General features: G+C 41.4%; 1 non-coding gene across 1 annotated transcript; it reads right to left on the reverse strand.

The window, feature by feature from the left end:
- Positions 1-17,193: 17,193 nt before the first annotated feature.
- Positions 17,194-17,297, reverse strand: LOC115836829. The gene has a single exon (XR_004031836.1). It is a non-coding gene; the product is annotated as a small nucleolar RNA U13 (small nucleolar RNA).
- Between the last annotated feature and the right edge of the window lie 194 nt (positions 17,298-17,491).

Genomic DNA, 17,491 nt, shown 5'->3' on the forward strand with positions numbered 1-17,491 from the left:
ACTCCTCAACAGGGCCTTGTGTGTGATGTTCCCTGCCCTGTGTCCAAGTGATCTCATTGTTCATTTCCCACCTATGAGTGAGAATATGTGGTGTTTGGTTTTCTGTCCTTGTGATAGTTTGCTCAGAATGACAGCTTCCAGCTTCATCCACGTCCCTGCAAAAACCATGAACTCATCCTTTTTATGGCTGCATAGTATTCCATGGTGTATATGTGCCACATTTTCTTAATCCAGTCTATCATTCTTGGACATTTGGGTTGGTTCCAAGTCTTTGCTATTGTGAATAGTGCCTCAATAAACATATGTGTGCATGTGTCTTCATAGTAGCATCATTTATAATCCTTTGGGTATATACCCAGTAATGGGATTGCTGGGTCAAATGGTAATTCTAGTTCTAGATCCTTGAGGAATTGCCACACTGTCTTCCACAATGGTTGAACTAGTTTACACTCCCACCAAAAGTGTAAAAGCGTTCCTATATCTCCACATCCTCTCCAGCATCTGTCGTTTCTTGACTTTTTAATGATTGCCATTCTAACTGGCATGAGATGGTATCTCATTGTGGTTTTGATTTGCATTTCTCTGATAGCCAGTGATGATGAGCATTTTTTCATGTGTCTATTGGCTGCATAGATGTCTTCTTTTGAGAAGTGTCTGTTCATATCCTTTGCTCACTTTTTGATGGAGTCGTTTCATTTTTTCTTGGAAATTTGTTTGAGTTCTTTGTAGATTCTGGATATTAGCCCTTTGTCAGATGGGTAGATTGCAAAATTTTTTTCCCATTCTGTAGGCTGCCTGTTCATGCTGATGATAGTTTCTTTTGCTGTGCAGACGCACTTTAGTTTAATTAGATCCCATTTGTCAATTTTGGCTTTTGTTGTCATTGCTTTTGGTGTTTTAACCATGAAGTCCTTGCCCACGCCTATTTCCTGAATGGTATTGCCTAGGTTTTCTTTTAGGGTTTTTATGGTTTTAGGTCTAACATTTATGTCTTTAATCTATCTTGAATTAATTTTTGTATAAGGTGTAAGGAAGGGATCCAGTTTCAGCTTTCTACATATGGCTAGCCAGTTTCCCCAGCACCATTTATTAAACAAGGAATCCTTTCCCCATTTCTTGTTTTTGTCAGGTTTGTCAAAGATCAGATGGTTGTAGATGTGTGGTGTTATTTCTGAGGCCTCTGTTCTGTTCCATTGGTCTATATTTCTGTTTTGGTACTAGTACCATGCTGTTTTGGTTACTATAGCCTTGTAGTATAGTTTGAAGTCAGGTAGCGTGATGCTTCCAGCTTTGTTCTTTTTGCTTAGGATTGTCTTGGCAATGCAGGCTCTTTTTTGGTTCCATATGAACTTTAAAGTAGTTTTTTCCAATTCTGTGAAGAAAGTCATTGGTAGCTTGATGAGGATGGCATTGAATCTATAAATTACTTTGGACAGTATGGCCATTTTCATGTTGTTGATTCTTCCTATCCATGAGCATGGAATATTCTTCCATTTGTTTGTGTCCTCTTTTATTTCGTTGAGCAGTGATTTGTAGTTCTCATTGAAGAGATCCATCACATCCCTTGTAATTTGGATTCCTAGGTATTTTACTCTCTTTGAAGCAATTGTGAATGGGAGTTCACTCATGATTTGGCTCTCTGTTTGTCTGTTATTGGTGTATATGTGATTTTTGCATGTTGATTTTGTATCCTGAGACTTTGCTGAAGTTGCTTATCAGCTTAAGGAGATTTTGGGCTGAGACAATGGGGTTTTCTAAATATACAGTCATGTCATCTGCAAACAGGGACAATTTGACTTCCTCTTTTCCTAATTGAATTCCTTTTATTTCTTTCTCTTGCCTGATCACCCTGGCCAGAACTTCCAAACACTATGTTCAATAGGAGTGGTGAGAGAGGGCATCCTTGTCTTGTGCCAGTTTTCAAAGGGAATGCTTCCTGTTTCTGCCCATTCAGTATAACATTGGCTGTGGGTTTGCCATAAATAGCTCTTATTATTTTGAGATATGTCCCATCAATACCTAGTTTTTAGCATGAAGGGCTGTTGAATTTTGTCAAAGGCCTCTTCTGCATCTATTGAGATAATCATGTGGTTTTTGTCATCAGTTCTGTTTATATGATGGATTACGTTTATTGATTTGCATATGTTGAACGAGCCTTGCATTCCAGAGATGAAGCTGACTTGATTGTGGTGAATAAGCTTTTTGATATGCTGCTGGATTCAGTTTGCCAGTATTTTATTGAGGATTTTCGCATTGATGTTCATTAGGGATATTGGTCTAAAATTCTCTTTTATTGTTGTGTCTCTGTCAGGCTTTGGTATCAGGATGATGTTGGCCGCATAAAATGAGTTAGGGAGGATTCTCTCTTTTTCTATTGATTGGAATAGTTTCAGAAAGAATGGTACCAGCTCCTCTTTGTACCTCTGATAGAATTGTGCTGTGAATCCATCTGGTCCTGGACTTTTTTTTTGGTTGGTAAGCCATTAATTATTGCCTCAATTTCAGAGCCTGTTATTGGTCTCTTCAGAGATTCAGCTTCCTGGTTTAGTCCTGGTATGTGTCAAGGAATTTATCCATTTATCCATGTCTTCTAGATTTTCTAGTTTATTTGCGTAGAGGTATTTATAGTATTCTCTGATGGTAGTTTGTATTTCTGTGGGATCGGTAGTGATATCCCCTTTGTCATTTTTTATTGTGTCTATTTGATTCTTCTCTCTTTTCTTCTTTATCAGTCTTACTAGCAGTCTATCAATTTTGTTGATCTCTTCAAAAAACCAGCTCCTGGATTGACTGATTTTTTTGAAGGGTTTTTTGTGTCTCTATCTCTTTCAGTTCTGCTCTGATCTGAGTTATTTCATGCCTTCTGCTAGCTTTTGAATTTGTTTGCTCTTGTTTCTCTAGTTCTTTTAATTGTGATGTTAGGGTGTGGATTTTAGATCTTCCCTGCTTTCTCTTGTGGTCATTTAGTGCTATAAATTTTCCTCTACACACTGCTTTAAATGTGTCCCAGAGATTCTGGTACGCTGTGTCTTTGTTCTCATTGCTTTCAAAGAACATGTTTATTTCTGCCTTCATTTTGTTATTTACCCAGTAGTCATTCAGGAGCAAGTTGTTAAGTTTCCATGTAGTTGTGCGTTTTGAGTGAGTTTCTTAATCCTGAGTTCCAATTTGATTGCACTGTAGTCTGAGAGACTGTTGTGATTTCTGTTCTTTTACATTTGCTGAGGAGTGCTTTACTTCCAATTATGTGGTCAATTTTAGAATAAGTGTGATGTGGTGCTGAGAAGAATGTATATTCTGTTGATTTGGGGTGGAGAGTTCTGTAGATGTTTATTATGTCTGCTTGTTGCAGAGCTGAGCTCAGGTCCTGGATATCCTTGTTAACTTTCTGTCTCGTTGATCTGTCTAATGTTGACAGTGGGGTGTTAAAGTCTCCCATTATTATTGTATGGGAGTCTAAGTCTCTTTGTAGGTCACTAAGGACTTGCTTTATGAATCTGGGTGCTCCTGTATTGGGTGCATATATATTTAGGATAGTTAGCTCTTCTGGTTGAATTGATCCCTTTACCATTATGTAATGGCCTTCTTTGTCTCATTTGATCTTTGTTGGTTTAAAGTCTGTTTTATCAGAGACTAGGATTGTAACCCCTGCCTTTTTTTGTTTTCCATTTGCTTGGTAGATCTTCCTCCATCCTTTTATTTTGAGCCTATATGTGTCTCTGCACGTGAGATAGGTTTCCTGAATACAGCACACTGATGGGTCTTGACTCTTTATCCAATTTACCAGTCTGTGTCTTTTAATTGGAGCATTTAGTCCATTTACATTTGAAGTTAATATTGTCATGTGGGAATTCAATCCTGTCATTATGATGTTAGCTTGTTATTTTGCTCATTAGTTGATGCAGTTTCTTCCTAGCCTCGATGGTTTTTACAATTTGGCATGTTTTTGCAGGGGCTGGTACTGGTTGTTCCTTTCCATGTTTAGTGCTTCCTTCAGAAGCTCTTTTAAGGCAGGCCTGGTGGTGACAAAATCTCTCAGCATTTGCTTGTCTGTAAAGTATTTTATTTCTCCTTCACTTATGAAGCTTAGTTTGGCTGGATACAAAATTCTGGGTTGAAAATTCTTTTCTTGAAGAATGCTGAATATTGGCCCCCACTGTCTTCTGGCTTGTACAGTTTCTGCCAAGTGATCCCCTGTTAGTCTGATGGGCTTCCCTTTGTGGGTAACCCGACCTTTCTCTCTGGCTGCTCTTAACATTTTTTCCTTCATTTCAACTTTGGTGAATCTGAAAATTATGTGTCTTGAAGTTGCTCTTCTCGAGGAGTATCTTTGTGGCATTCTCTGTATTTCCTGAATCTGAATGTTGGCCTGCCTTGCTGGATTGGGGAAGTTCTCCTGGATTATATACTGCAGAGTGTTTTCCAACTTGGTTCCATTCTCCCCATCACTTTCAGGTACACCATTCCAACATAGATTTGGTCTTTTCACATAGTCCCATATTTCTTTGAGTCTTCGTTCATTTCTTTTTATTCTTTTTTCTCTAGACTTCCCTTCTTGCTTCATTTCATTCATTTCATCTTCCATTGCTGATACCCTTTCTTCCAGTTGATCGCATCGGCTCCTGAAGCTTCTGCATTCTTCATGTAGTTCTCAAACCTCGGCTTTCAGCTCCATCAGCTCCTTTAAGCACTTCTCTATATTGGTTATTCTGGTTATACATTCATCTAATTCTTTTTCAAAGTTTTTAACTTCTTTGCCTTTGGCTTGAATTTCCTCCTGTAGCTTGGAGTAGTTTGATCGTCTGAAGCCTTCTTCTCTCAACTCGTCAAAGTCATTTTCCAACCAGCTTTGTTCCATTGCTGGTGAGGAACTGTGTTCCTTTGGAGGAGGAGAGGCTCTCTGCTTTTTAGAGTTTCCAGTTTTTCTGTTCTGTCTTTTCCCCATCTTTGTGGTTTTATCTACGTTTGGTCTTTGATGATGGTGATGTACAGATGGGTTCTTGGTGTGGATGTCCTTTCTGTTTGTTAGTTTTCCTTCTAACAGACAGGACCCTCAGCTGCAGGTCTGTTGTAATTTGCTAGAGGTGCACTCCAGACCCTGTTTGCCTGGGTGTCAGCAGCAGTGGCTGCAGAACAGCGGATTTTCATGAACTGCGAATGCTGCTGCCTGATGGTTCCTCTGGAAGTTTTGTCTCAGAGGAGTACCCGGCCGTGTGATGTGTCAGTCTGCCCCTACTGGGGGGTGCCTCCCCATTAGGCTGCTCGGGGGTCAGGGACCCACTTGAGGAGGCAGTCTGCCTGTTCTCAGATCTCCAGCTGCATGGTGGGAGAACCACTACTCTCTTCAAAGCTGTCAGACAGGGACATTTAAGTCTACAGAGGTTACTGCTGTCTTTTTGTTTGTCTGTGCCCTGCCCCCAGAGGTGGAGCCTAGAGAGGTAGACAGGCCTCCTTGAGCTGTGGTGGGCTCCACCCAGTTTGAGGTTCCTTGCTGTTTTGTTTACCTAATCAAGCCTGGGCAATGGTGGGCTCCCCTTCCCCAGCCTTGCTGCCACCTTGCAGTTTAATCTCAGACTGCTGTGCTAGCAATCAGTGAGACTCTGTGGGTGTAGGACCCTCCAAGCCACATGCGGGATATAATCTCCTGGTGTGCCATTTTTTATGCCCATCGGAAAAGCACAGTATTAGGGTGGGAGTGACCCGATTTTCCAGGTGCCATCTGTCACCCCTTTCTTTTACTAGGAAAGGGAACTCCCTGACCCCTTGTGCTTTGTGAGTGAGGCAATGCCTCGCCCTGCTTCAGCTCATGTATGGTGTGCTGCACCCACTGTCCTGTGCCCACTGTCTGGCACTCCCTAGTAAGATGAACCTGGTACCTCAGATGGAAATGCAGAAATCACCCATCTTCTGTGTTGCTCATGCTGGGAGCTGTAGACCGGAGCTGTTCCTATTTGGCCATCTTGGCTCCACCCCCTCTAACCTTGTTTTCTCACTTTATTTCATTAATTTGATCTTCAATCACTGATACACTTTCTTCCAGTTGATTGAATCAGCTATTGAAGCTTGTGCATGCGTCACAAAGTCTTGTGCCATGGTTTTCAGCTCCATCAGGTCATTTAAGGTCTTCTCTACACTGTTTATTCTTGTTAGCCATTCTTCTAACCTTTTTCAAGGCTTTTAGCTCCCTTGTGATGGGTTCGAACATCCTCCTTTAGCTTGAAGAAGTTTGTTATTACTGACCTTCTGAAGTCTACCTCTGTCAACTTGTGAAAGTCATTTTCCATCCAGGTTTGTTCCATTGCTGGTGAGGAGCTATGATCCTTTGGAGGAGAAGAGGAGCTCTGATTTTTAGAATTTTCAGCTTTTCTGCTCTGGTTTCTCCCCATCTTTGTGGTTTTATCTGCCTTTGGCCTTTGATGTTGGTGACCTACAGATGGGGTTTTGGTGTAGATGACCTTTTTGTTGATGTTGATGCTATTCCTTTCTGTTTGTTAGTTTTCCTTCTAACAGTCAGGTCCCTCAGCTGCAGGTCTGTTGGAGTTTGCTGGAGTTCCACTCCAGATGATGTTTGCCTGGGCATCACCAGTGGAGGCTGCAGAACAGCAAATATTGTAGAACAGCAAATATTGCTGCCTGATCCTTCCTCTAGAAGCTTCGTCCCAGAAGGGCAGCCACCTATATGAGGTGTCTGTCGGCCCCTACTGCGAGGTGTCTCCCAGTTAGGCTATGTGGTGGTCAGAGACCCACTTGATGAGGCAGTCTGTCCATTCTCGGAGCTCAAATGCCATGCTGGGAGAACCACTGCTGTCTTCAGAGCTGTCAGACAGGGATGTTTAAGTCTGCACAATTTTCTGCTGCCTTTTGTTCAGCTATGCCCTGCCCACAGAGGTGGAGTCTACAGGCAGTAGGCCTTGTTGAGCTGCGGCTGGCACTGCCTAGTTTGAGCTTCCCAGACACTTTGTTTACCTACTCAAGCCTCAGTAATGGCAGATGCCCCTCCCCCAGCCAGGCTGCCATCTCACAGATCAATCTCAGACTGCTGCACTAGCAGTGAGCAAGGCTCCATGGGCTTGGGAGCTACAGAGCCAGGCATGGGAGAGAATCGTCTTGTCTGCTGGTTGCTAAGACCTTGGGAAACACACAGTATTTGGGCAGGAGTGTCCCATTTTTCCAGGTAGTCTGTCACGGCTTCCCTTGGCTAGGAAAGGGAAATACCCCAACCCCTTTTGCTTCCCAAGTGAGGTGATGCCCTGCCCTGTTTTGGCTCATCCTTCATGGGCTGCACCCACTGTCCAACCAGTCCCAATGAGAAGAACTGGGTACCTCAGCTGGAAATGCAGAAATGACCCATCTTCTGCATAGATCATGCTGGGAGTTGCAGACTGGAGCTGTTCCTATTTGGCCATCTTGGAACTTTCTTTCTTTCTTTCTTTCTTTCTTTCTTTCTTTCTTTCTTTCTTTCTTTCTTTCTTTCTTCTCTTTCTTTCTTTCCTTTTTCTTTTTCTTTCTTCTTTCCTTCTTTCCTTTTTTTTTCAAGGTCTCTCTCTGTCACCCAGTCTGGAGTACAGTGGTGCAATCATAGTTCACTGTGACCTCAAACTCCTGAGCTCAATGGGTCCTCCTGCCTCAGCCTTCTGAGTAGCTGAGACTACAGGTGCATGCCACCATGCCTGGATATTTTGTTTTATTTTTTTTTAGAGATAGGGCCTCACTTTGTTGCCCAGGCTTGTCTGGAACTCCAGCCTGGGCTCAAGCAATCCTCCTGCCTCAGCCTCCTAAAGTGCTGGGATTACAGGCTCTATACATATTTTCTACCAAAGAAAAATAGAGTGCACTAAAACACCTGGGGTAGTGAAACAAAAAATAATATAAATTTTCTTAGCTAACACTGAACCAATATCAATTATGTGCTGGCACATTATCTGATTTAATTCTCTTAACATCTCCTTGAGACAGGTCTATTGTGCCGATGAGGAAACTGAAGCCCTGTCTCAAGGTGATGGCTCTGTTGAATTCTAGAGACTGCAGAGATGAAGAAGCTAAGAAACCGAGGCACAGATTATTAACTATACTGCCCAAGGTCATACACTGGAAATGGGTGGTGAAGGTAGGACATGAAACCAAACTTACAACCTCCAAACTCTAGTCACTGTTTTTAGAATACTACTAGCACCTGAAAATGCAGTCTTAAGTCAATGACCAAAATATTACAGATGCAGGATTGTTGATCAGAGGATGTCTTGGTTAATAGAATGCCAGAGACTAGATCCATTAGTTATGAGATAGATGCAGAATCCAGAATGAATCTGAAAGGCTCTATACCCTTCCTACTCAGTGTGGACTGTGGATCGGCAGCCCCAGCAGCACCAAGAGCTTGTCAGAGCTGCAGGAGGTTGTGACGTGCCCTAGACCCTCTGAATCAGAATCTGCATTTTGACAAGATTCCCAGGTGAGGGGGTCTTGCCAATTTCAAATCCTTCAATTTCCCATAGGTTGTGTATTTTTATAAGGAGTCCTGGCCGGGCTCAGTGACTCATACTTGTAGTAGCACTGGGCACATGAAAAGCACTTAATAACAATTATACCCTGTATTATAGGAATGAAGCTATGGTCATTTCAACTTGTTTTCTAGAGGGCTCTATTTTTGTTTGTTTTTAGTTTCTGTTGACATTGAACAGTGAACCCTCAATTTTGCTCAGGCCAGTGAGCCTGTATAAATGGTTCTCAATGGAGACATCCTAGTCAGGCTGCTGAGCCAGAGCTTTGCTCTGAGTGAAGCTGGTGCATGTTCCAGGGCTCAAGAAAGGGAGCTGAGGCTTTGATGATTGCCTTCATCCATTTCTCTGTGTCTGTGAATAGACAAAAAACAATTGTTCTTTTAGTAACATTCTATTTGGAGCTCCTGAGATGGTACAGGAGGGTGGTTGGTATTCTGAATTGAGGCTGATGCTAATAGAGGAACTGGCATTTGGAAGAGTTGTATACAGAGAGAAAAAAAGTATCAAAATGAAATCAGCTCAGAGGAGGTGCTCAGAGGGGTAAAATGTCACATTGGTGGAAGCAGATCCCTCTAAGCACTAACTTTCCTTTTTAAAGGATATTTGACGGAACTCTTTTTAAAACTTTATCACATCCTTTCCATGTTCTTTAAATAGAGAATATGAAACACAACTTAGTGTTAGGGCAGGGAGGGCTGATAGAAATCATCAGACTCAATCCCTTCATTTCACAAATGAGGAATCTGTGACCCAGAAAACTTGGATGGGGAGCGGGTCACACAAAGCCACATAACCCACTTATGGAAGAACAAGGTCTTCAAAGAAACTTTTGGATAGTTCTTTCTATTCCATCATACCATATTTTTTTTTTCTTTTCAAAGTCTAATTATTTTCTTGTCTAATACCATCTTTTTTAAAAAAGTAAATTATGGCTGAGGGAATGCATGCACACTTTCTCCCTTGGGTGAAAATCTAATTTTCCAGGAGGTCAGCAGGAGGGCACTAAGGATGAAGACAAGCTGTCATTCAAACTCCAGTGCCTCCTTCTGCTCAAGTGCATTTCTGCTTTTCTGCACATTGCTTCCAGACAAAAGCTCAAGTTTCCTAGACTTTATCTCAAGGTGTACAACACCTTTCCTCCCACTTCAGTCCCATGCTGGTGGCTGCTCCTGCTACCTCTTTTGCCTGGAGCAGAGTTCTGCTCAAGATTCATCCTCCCAAGGTCAACTTCTTGTTTCCTGTTTTCCTAACAAACAGGAGGCCAAGTGTGGAAAGTACTTGTGTCAAGGTTGCATTTCCCACCAGAGAGGGAACATGGCTAAAAAGCATTAATTCCATTTGATTCTTTCTTTACAGAAATCCATTTGGTCTTTTTCAGATTTGAGAAGTTAAAAACTGTTTCCCTGCATCACTTTTCCAAATCTAACAGAGATTTCAAGCATAGTTTAAGGGCAGAGATGGCGCTGTGTGTTTGATCGTGAAATCAAACTGCAGACTGTGAGGAAAATCAAGACCCCCAGAGCATTTAAAATGGAATGGTATTTTTCATTTCCATATGAGAAAATATACAGATTTATTAAAAAATTATTTATTAAAAAATCCTAATAATCAGATGTCATGGATATTTTATTTTGTTTTATTATATATATTTTTTAAATTAAAAACATGTAGGTAGGGGCGGGTCTTGCTATGTTGCTCAGGCTGGTTTTGAACTCCTGGGCTCAAGTGATCTTCCTGCCTTGGCCTCTCAAAGTGCTGGGATTACAGGCCTGAGCCACTGCACCCAACCTGCCATGGCTATTTTAGAGATTATTAATTACTGTGTCAGTACTACTAATTTCTACTCCTTTATTTCATATGGCTTTAAATATAGTCTATGAAAGACAAAAAATGAGAAGGATCATTGCTTCTGCCCATTTAGTCTCTTACTCAGAATCTACTTATTTATTTACTTAGTTTTCTATTTAGGTACAAAATTGAAGTTCACATTGAAGTACACAAAATATATCATAAGTATATAGCTCAATACATTTTCATGTATGTATATACTCATGTAGCTACCATCTAGATCAAGATAAAAAAGTCTGTAGCACCTGAGAATGCTCCCTCGTGCTCCTTCCCTGTCCATCCCTGGCCTTTGCTGGAATTAACCACTATTCTGATTTTTAGCATAATCCTTTAGTTTTGTCTCTTTGTGGACTTCCTATCAATAGAATCACACAGTATTTCTCTTTTGTGTCTAGCTTCTTTCACTGCACATGTCTATGAGATTCATTCATGTTGTTGCTTCTATCAGTAGACTTAAAAAATTTGTAGATAGCATTCCATTATCAGAGTATATCAGAATTTATCCAGTTTCCAGTTCATGGGTATCCAGATTGTTTTCAGTATTGACTTATAAATAAAACTGTTAAGAATATATATGCTGGCCAGGTGCAGTGGCTCATGCCTGTAATCCCAGCACTTTGGAAGACCAAAGCGGGTGGATCACTTGAGGTCAGGAGTTCGAGACCAGCCTGACTGAACCTCATCTGTATTAAAAATACAAAAATTAGCCAGGTGTGATGGTGCACACTTGTAATCCCAGCTACTTGGGTGGCTGAGGCAGGAGAATCGCTGCAGGAGAATCACTTGAATCCTGAAGGCGAAGGTTGCAGTGAGCCGAGATTGCACTACTGCACTCCAGCCTGGGTGATGGAGTGAGACTGTGTCTCAAAAACAAAAACAGAAACATCCCACCCCCCATCCCCCCAAAAAACAGAAAACCAAAAAACTTTGGCATATGTCTTTTAATTGGCAGAAGCACTAATTTCTCTGTAGTGTATGCCCAGAAGTGGAATTGCTGGATCATAAGATATGTTTAATTTTAGTGGTTATTGTCAAACTGTTTTCTAAAATGGCTGAACTCTCAGCAATAATGTACATATAAGAGCTACAGTTGCTCTCTATCCTGACCAATACTTTGTAGCTCAGTCTTTTTAATTTTACCCATTCTGGTGGATGTGTGGTGGTATCTCACTGTGGTTTGAACTTGCATTTCCCTGGTCAAAGACGATGTTGACCAACTTTTCATATGCTTATAGGCCAATTAGATACTTTTTAACGTTAAGTCCCTAACCTTTGCCCATTTTTATTTTTGTTGTCTTTTTCTTATTGATTTGTAGAAGTTCTTTATGTCTTCTTTTTTAAAAATTTAATTTTGTTTAAAAATTATTTATTTGTTTGTCATTGAGACATAATAGATGTACATATTTTCAGAGTACCTGTGATAATTTAATACATCTGTATAATTTGTAAAGATCAAATCAGTGTAATTGGGATAGCCATCATCTTAAATATTTGTCATTTTTTATGCTAGGAATATTTGAATTATTCTCTTTCAGCTATTTTGAAATATTCAATAGATTATTGTAAACTACAGTCACCCTAATCACCTGTTGATCTATTAAACACTGTCTTAAATATATTCTTGAAATGAATCCTTTTTTGTACTATGTATTACCAAATTTTCTCTCATTCTGTGGCTTTTTTGTTTACCATCTTTATAGTGAAGAACAGAAATTAATTTTATTGAGACTCAATTTATTAAAAATTTTATTGACCCTCAATTTATTAAAAACTTTTTATTTTGCTATTATAGGGTTTTTTGTATACTGTTGAAGAAATCTTTGCCTACCCATAGGTCAAGAATATATTCTCCTATATATCTTTTATAAGCCTTATTTTACTTTTTACATTCCTATCTATACTGCATCTCAAATTAACTTTTGAGTGTGATATGAGGTAGGGGTCAAGGTTTACTTTTCCTCCCATAAAGAGATCCAATTGCTCCAGCACTATTTATGAAAAGGCTATACTTTCTCACTTCAGTATTACTTTTGTTGTAAATCAATTGACTGCACATATGTGGGTCTATTTCTGGATGGAGAAACTTCATTTTTAGCATATTCATTGTAAATATTCTAGTGGATACTGCATTGGGTTAAGCATCAGAAGCTCTGGCATCTTGGGCTGGTTTTACCAGGGAGAGCGGGGAGACTTGGGAGTGGAGGACATAGCAGTCTGTTTGTTGCCTCTTACAACACTCCATCCTAGCATTGTGTGCCCTAACCTAGGGAGCTAGCATGTGACCCCCTTCCTCCTTCAGTTGCTCTGATTAGATCTTGGTGGACACGTGGCCCATACCTATAAACCTACTGGATGGAAAGTGACCAGTCAGATTTTCCCTCTTGGGAATCTGACCCAATGGTTACAGAGACAAGATTTGCATTGAAAGATCATATAGAATAAGTGTGTGGCGGCCAGGCATGGTGGCTCACACCTGTAATCCCAGAACTTTGGGAGGCTGAGGTGGGTGGATCACGAGGTCAGGAGTTCAAGACCAGCCTGACCAACATGGTGAAACCCCATCTCTACTAAAAAAAACAAAAATTAGCCAGGAGTGGTGGTGCGTGCCTGTAATCCCAGCTACTCAGGAGGCTGAGGTAGGAGAATTGCTTGAACCCGGGAGGCGGAGGTTGCAGTGAGCTGAGATTGCGCACTCCAGCCTCAAAAAAGAAAAAAAAAATAAGTTTGTGGCTTAATAAAGGCATGAAGCTGTGGATCAAGTTAAACTTAAGAGAGAAGGTGCAGAAATAAAGTTGAGAAAGGCAACTGACCAAGCAAGCAAAGGATAAGAATGGAAGAGCAGCAAAAAGAGGAGAGGAGATGAAAGATTGGATGAGGCAGTGACACGGATAGAAAGGTTGCCTGGGAGAGCTCTGCAAGAGACTCTTATTAACCCATCTTCCAACAATTGTTGGAGAAAGAGCAGGAAAGGTGAACAGAAAGGGCCTATGTAGTTAAAATCACTGTGTCACCCAGAGGCAGTACAGAATGCTTTTTATAATTAAAAAAAAAGTCACATTGTATTAGTCTGTTCTCACACTGCAAATAAAGACATATCAAAGACTGGGTAATTTATAAAGGAAAGAGGTTTAATTGACTCACAGTTCCACGTGGCTGGGGAGGCCTCATGATCATGGCAGAAGGCAAATGAGGAGCAAAGTCACATCTTACATGGAGGCGGGCAGGAAAGCATGTGCAAGGGAACTACCCTTTAGAAAACCAACAGATCTCCTGAGACTTATTCACTATCACAAGAACGGCATGGGAAAGACCCGCCCCCATGATTCAATTCCCTCCCACTGGATCCCTCTCACAACATGTGGGAATTATGGGAGCTACAATTCAAGATGAGATTTGGGTAGGGACACAGCCAAACCACATCACACATAAAGATACATTGCAACAATTTTGTTTCCTCCTTAGGCCTCCAACCAACTTTGAAGATTGTTTTATACACGATCTTGTGAGTGGCATTTCTGGGAAAGCCCCAGTCTTTCTTACAAGCTCCCCCTCTTCTCACCCTGCATACTAGAGCCAAACTTGAGGGAAGCTGCTTTGCCTGGGTGAGGTTTGGGTTTAGTGCCTTCAATTTCCATAAGTTGTGTATTCTTATAAGAAGTCCTGGCTGGATGCAGTGGCTCACACCTGTAATCACAACACTTTGGGAGGCCAAGGTGGGAGGATCTCTTGAAGCTAGGAGTTTGAGACCTGCTTACACAACATAGCAAGTCCTTGGCTCTACAAAAAACCTTTTTATTTTGAGATGAAGTCTCGCTCTGTCGCCAGGCTGGAGTGCAGTGGTGCAATCTCGGCTCACTGCCACCTCTGCCTCCTGGGTTCGAGCGACTCTCCCTGCCTCAGCCTCCCGAGTAGCTGGCACTACAGGCACATGCCACCACGCCCAGCTAATTTTTTGCATTTTAGTACAGACGAGGTTTCACGATGTTGGCCAGGATATTCTCAATCTCCTGACCTCGTGATCTGCCCGCCTCAGCCTCCCAAATTGCTGGGATTACAGGCATGAGCCACCGTGCCCAGCCTACAAAAAAACTTCAAAAAAAATTAGCTGTGTGGTGCCATGTACCTGTAGTCCCAGATGCCCAGGAGGCTGAGGCGGGAGGATGGCTTGAGCCCAGAAGATCAACGTTGCTGTGTGCCATGATGGCGCCACTTCACTCCAGCCTGGGCAACTGAACAAGACCCTGTCCCCCTGCAACCCTCCCCCCTGCCCCCCAAAAATCCTACTTTCATTCAAACTAGTTTGTGTATTTCTTGCAACCAAACAAACTTTCACTAGAATTACTTGGATATTTTGTTACTCCTATGTGAAATAGAAGTTGTAAACTGTGCCCTGGTATTCAAGAGGGATGTTTGGATGTGGTTAAGTCCAACTTGCCACAGAAACTGAGCACACACATATGTGGGCAGGACACAGTTAAAGAGCAGCAAGGGGCAGCCAGGAAATTGCTGATGGAGATAAATAAAGAACGCTAGTGCCTAGAATAGATATTTTTTTTCTGCTGGAAACCAGGTGTAATTGTCCATTCATGAGATCACAGCAATGCGCTTTCCAAAACTTGGAGGAAAGGCCGCTCTCAGTGCTTAGTAAAATCCACATATAGTGGGTATGATTGATGTCTCCCAGAGTAAAGCAAGAAACTGCCTATAAATGAGGACTTGAAGAATTTGTGAACAGCTAAAATGTCAACCTGAAGGCAATTTGTCGTTAGAAAGAGGAAATCAAATCCTTCCTTTTCCAAATCAAATTGACACAAGTCAAACTGTGTCCTTTTTGGATAAGCAGTAGTTAAACAGAAAAAGCAGGGTCACCTTGGAGCATTCAAAGTTGGTAGTGCCAACCTGGCACTGTCTGGATGAGAGATGCTGCTCTGGAGAGCACCAGCTTTCTGTGCCTGGAGGGTGGCTCTGCTGAGACAGGGATAGTGACCTGGATGAACACCTCTACAACTGTCCACCACCCTCCTTTGCTCTAATGCTACACTCCCATCACTTTTTTTTTTTTGAGACAGGGTCTTGCTCTGTTGCCCAGGCTGGGGTGCAGTGGTGTGATCATGGCTTATTGAAGCCTCAACCTCCTGGGCTTAAGCGATCCTTCCACCTCAGCCTCCAGAGTAGCTGAGACCACAGGCACATGCCACCATGTCCGGCTAACTTTCTGATTTTTTGTAGAGATGGGGTTGCACCATGTTGCCCAGGCTGGTCTCTAATTTCTAGCCCCAAGTGATCCACCCGCCTCGCCCTCCCAAAGTGCTGGGATTACCTGCATGAGCCAGCGTCCCTGGCCAATTTGATAATATATCTTCTTCAGTATTTTGCTCGTTAGAAGACAATGTCTTAGAAAGGAGTAGGAGTATTTTAGCCACTAGAAAGAAATATCCTTTACTGAAAAGTAACATATTTTCTGTCTGGTTTGTACATTTCAATGAGCTTGAATGGCAAAACTTCAGCATTCTTGTTTTCAGCCAACTCTGGTGCACTAATAAAGCTAAGTGTAAGATCCTGGCTGTTAGCCTACCACAAATCAACTTCACGGTTGCTCCTAAGTCATCTATATTACCATAGAAGTTTATTTTAAAAACCATCTCTCCATTGCCATGGGAATAATCTTGTGGGCCATAATTTCTAAAGACATTTACACAAACTTTGCAGCAGGTACTTAAGAAATGTGTTTATATTGGAAGCATTCATATCTTCAGAATTTCCAGCATTTCACTTGTGATAGAGCACACAGGAACAGAAATAGAACGTGAGAAATAAGGTGGTGTATTAGGTTGCTAGGGCTGCCATCACAAAATACCACAGCCTCGGTGGCTTAAACAACAGGCATTTATTTTCTCACAGTTTTGGTTGCAGGAAGGTCTTGAATTCAGAGGTTTCCAATCTTTTGACTTTCCTGGGCCACATCGGAAGAAGAAGAATTATCTTGGGCCACACATAAAATACACTAACGATAGCTGACAAGCTAAAAAAAAAAAAAATCTCAAAAAAATGTGCTAATGTTTTAAGAAAGTTTGTCAATTTGTGTTTGGCCACATTCAAAGCCATCCTGGGCCACATGCAGCCAGTGGGCTGCGGATTGGACAAGCTTGTTGTAGATCAAGGTGCCAGCAGGGTTGGGCTCCTCTGAGGCTTCTATCCTGGATTCTGTAGATGGCTACCCTTGATTTACAGATGGCTCGCCTCTTGCTGCCTCTTCACATGGTCTTCTCTCTGTGCATGCAGGACTCTTCTTCTTCTAAGGATGCCAGTCATATTGGGTTTGCCCCCCTTCCTATTTAAAAAACAGATTTAGGGGGTACAAGTGCAATTTTGTTACATGGATGTACTGTGGAGTGGTGAAGTCTGGGCTTTTAGTGTAACCATCACCTGAATAGTGTACATTGTATCCATTAGGTAACTTCTCATTCCTCACCTCTCTCCCACTTTCCCACTTTTGGAGTCTCCAGTGTCTGTTATTCCACTCTGTAGGTCCATGTGGACCCATTGTTTAGCTCCTGCTTATAAATGACGACATGTAGTATTTGACTCTCTGTTTCTAAGTTTTTTCACTTAAGATAGTGGCCTCCATTTCCATCCATGTGGCTGTAAAAGACATGATTTCATTCTTTTTATGGATGAATCATATTTGTATAAATATATATATATACACACCACATTTTCTTTATCCAGTCATCCATTAATAGACACTTAGGTTGATTCCATATCTTTGCTATGATAAATGGTGCTATCATAAACATATGAGTGCAGATATCTTTTTAAACTTATAAAAATTTTTAAATTTTCCTCATGTCAGACAGGTAATATTCCAACATCGCCACAAGATTGAAGGGTGACACATCTCACACATGTACGTGAACACCCAATCATCATGCTCATGAACTACAAAAGGATCAGGTATCTTTTTTATATAATTATTTCTTCTCCTTAGGTTAGATACCTAGTAGTGGGATTGCTGGATCAAATAGTAGTTCTAGTTTTAGTTCTTTGATAAATCTCCGTACTGTTTTCCATAGAGGTTGTACTAATTTACATTCCCACCAACAGTGTATAAGCATTCCCTTTTCTCTGCATCCTTGCCAACATTT

The sequence above is a fragment of the Nomascus leucogenys genome, chromosome 9, assembly GCF_006542625.1.
Source record: "Nomascus leucogenys isolate Asia chromosome 9, Asia_NLE_v1, whole genome shotgun sequence".
NCBI classification, from domain to species: domain Eukaryota; kingdom Metazoa; phylum Chordata; class Mammalia; order Primates; family Hylobatidae; genus Nomascus; species Nomascus leucogenys.